This window comes from Rhea americana, unplaced genomic scaffold, assembly GCF_003343005.1.
Source record: "Rhea americana isolate MKP2758 unplaced genomic scaffold, rheAme1 scaffold_321, whole genome shotgun sequence".
NCBI classification, from domain to species: Eukaryota; Metazoa; Chordata; class Aves; order Rheiformes; family Rheidae; genus Rhea; species Rhea americana.
In genome coordinates, this window is record NW_028186448.1 from 7,767 (window position 1) to 10,980 (window position 3,214).

Sequence of the window (3,214 nt, forward strand, 5' to 3'; positions counted from 1 at the left end):
GCTAGATTTATCACCGCCTAGCGCAGCGTCTCGTCGTAGCGCTACTGCAGGGACGAATTCCTGCGTCGCCCGACRAATTGCAGCTTCCCGGCGCTGCTTTTGGGCTGGCGGCGCGAGCCCCGAGCTCGCGCCGTGCCCTGGCGCCTGCGTTGCGCGGTGCCGCGCCGCGTGGCTCGGGGGACGCGCGCGTGCACGCGTGCATCTCTGTCTTTACAGCCGCTGTTTCAGAAGCTGGGAGGAGAGGCAGAGCGGGAAGCGGGTGCGCAGCCCTCGCGAGGAGCCGCGGCTCGGCGGGCGCCAGGCCTCCCGCCGGGGAGGGGCTGCAAATCGGTAGCTGCCGCGCTGCAAATAGGCCGGCGCCGATCATCTGTCCTTGCAATGCAGCCGCCTCGGGAAGAGCCACAGTGCATCCCCCCCCCCCAGCCCCTGAGGGATTTGGGGCTCTGATTCCTGCTGATTTCCCTGGGAAAGGGGAAATCCAGCCAGCTCCCTCAAGGCAGCTCTGGAAAAAAATCTCAGCCCAGGTCATTGGGTAATTGGAAAACCTACCGGACTAATTAAAAGCGTTGTGTGTTTTGTCACCTCCAAAGCTCCCTCGAACAACAGCTAATTAATGCTCCTGGTTCGAGGCCTTGCAGAGACGCGGATGATTATCCCGATTTTATGGATGGGAAACGCATGCATCAGAGGTTACATGACTTGTTGGAGGCCAGGTCGCGTGTTGGCAGCAGAGAACAAATCAGGGCTGCGTTAGCCTCTGCGTCCAGCGCTCGGGGTGCCRTGGTCTGAACCTGCCCTTCCTGGGGGGCCTGCAGCTCCCGAGGCCCCAGCTGCCGGGCCGGGTCYGGCGGCTGCGGGTGGGCAAGAACGGGTCTCGCAAAGGGATTTTTTTATTTTTATTTTTTTTATTTTTTGCAAAATGCAAAGGGCTGCGGGGCTTTGCTGGGAGGCAGGGAGCCAGGCGTCCCGGTGCCAGGGATGATGTGGCGGGGCTGGAAGGCGGCTCCGACCGCGGCGGGGAGCAGAGGGGTGCTGTGCCGCGGCACGGCAGTGGGCACCCCGGAGCCGCGCCGTGGCCCAGCGCCTGCCTCTTCCCGCCGCTTCTCCCTGGTTGTTGCGACGCCCAGAGAGGCCCGAGGGCTCAGCCGGTGCTGACGGGCGCCGTTTTCCCGTGCCCGTTTTGCAGGGGGCCGGGGAAGCCGCCGGGGCCGCCGCGCCGCTCCGGCTAGCGGCGCACAATGGCCTTTTGTCTGCCGGCGCGGCTGCCCCCGGAGCATCCCGCCATCCCGCTTTCCCAGGAACGTGAAACCTCCTCGGGGCTGCCCGCGGGAGCACGGAGCGCCCGGCGCCCGCTCCGCCGCCGGCGGGACGCGGGAGGCGCCYGGTCCTCGCGCTGGGCACCTCCTTCGCCCAGGGGTGAAAGAGCAGGAGCAGCCAAACCCTGCTGGGGGTGGGGTGGGGGGGCACCCAAAGCAAAGCCGGGAGGTTTGGGGCGAGAAAATACCTGCTAGCGCTCCCCTGAGCCGCCCCTGCTTCCCCGCCCCTGCGGCCCGGGGCTGGGGACTGACAAAGAGTTGTAAAAAAGGCAATAGAGGAAACGCTGCAAATCATTAACGGGGGGGGGGCTGCGGAGGAGGGTGCGGAGGGTCGTTAATTGTGGACTTGCTGTCTGGCCCGCAGGGGAGTCTGTCTGCTGTATTTTTTTTTAATCAAAGTACTTGATTGAGAGTGGCACATCAAAACTGAGCAAGCAGCAAAGAATCTCTGGCAGCTGGTGGCATTCCGGCAGCGGGGGGGGGGGCAGGGCGGCTTGGGGGGGGCTACAAGGGGTGGGGGCTGTGTGGGGCAGGAGGTGGGGGACACGCAGTGCAAGCGAGTGCAGGACACGCAGTGCAAGCGAGTGCAGGACACGCAGTGCAAGGGGCTGCAGGACAGGCAGTGCAAGGGCTGGGAAACACGTTCTTGCTGCCCTTCACAGCCGGGGCAGGGTTGGCTTCCCCACCCAGTGTTTTGCAGAGTAAAATGAAAGCGTGACCTGAGCTCATCCTCCCCGGAGAGCCTCCGGGAAGCCTCCGGAGCCCGTTCAGGAGCAGCTCTGGGGCAGCACYGGCACCGCCAGGCAGGGCTCACGGGGCAGGAGCAGGATGGTCGTCGCATTAAGAGCCTCTGGTCGCTTTTGCTTCCACGAGGGATTTTTTCCCCCTTTCCAGCTGAGTTTGGGCCACTGCTTGGGGACTGTGGGGAGGCTTCAGCTCTGCCTGGCCGCACGAGTGCCCGTGCGTGTGTGCATACGCGTGCACCCACGTGCGTGTGAGTGTATGGTGAGTGTATGCCTTTCCCTGGGGTTTTTGCTTGCCACGGGAGACACGAGCTCACTGTGGCAAAGGGGACACACTGGGGAGGCTGAGCCTTGTCAGAGCTCCAAGAAAACATTATCCCCGGCCAAATTCCTTGACACTTTCCCTTTTACTCAGCTCCGGTTGGAAAAGTAGCCAGGCCACGGGACTTCCCTTGCTCCCCGTGACTCAGGTGCTGGTCACGGCCGGTGACTCACGAGGGAGGGGACAGTGCGGGCGGCCAAGCCGGAGGTGCGGGCACTGCTGCCTCGGGGCGGGGGGGGAGGTTGCAATTGCACTAAAACCCCCAGGGATTTACTGAAAATGGGAGCGAAAAGAAGAAAGGGAGGAAGATGGGGAAGGCATCCAGCCATGCTGCAGGCGCTGGGGATCGCTGTGGCAGAGAGCCCACGGGCGGCTAATCGATAGCACTAAATAATTCATTTGCAATAACCATTTTGTGGAGCAACTCCCCTCCCCCCGCCCCCCCGGGCACAGTTACGGGGAAGTCGCTATGGCTGCTCCCATCACCCTCACGTCACCCTCAGTGGGTTTTCCTGGGTCACCAGTGCCCCAGCACCTGCAAATTGCAATTTCATTAATGGGGGAAAAAGGCCAAACTTTGAGGGAGATGGGCAGAATAGGAGGTTAAAAAATCGGGACTCTTCTCAGGTGGCTCTGAGCAGGCAGCTAGAAGCGGYTGAACGTGGGATCGCCTGGCACGGAAATCCCAGTGCCTGAAACAAAACAGACAGGGCCAAATTTTCAATTCCCAGCAAAGAAAATTTTGGGGAAGAGGTAACCGGGGTCGATCGCCTCTGTTTAGACGCCGCCAGCAGTGGCCTCGCTTCGAGGTCTCCCGCGGGTGCGCTGGGCTC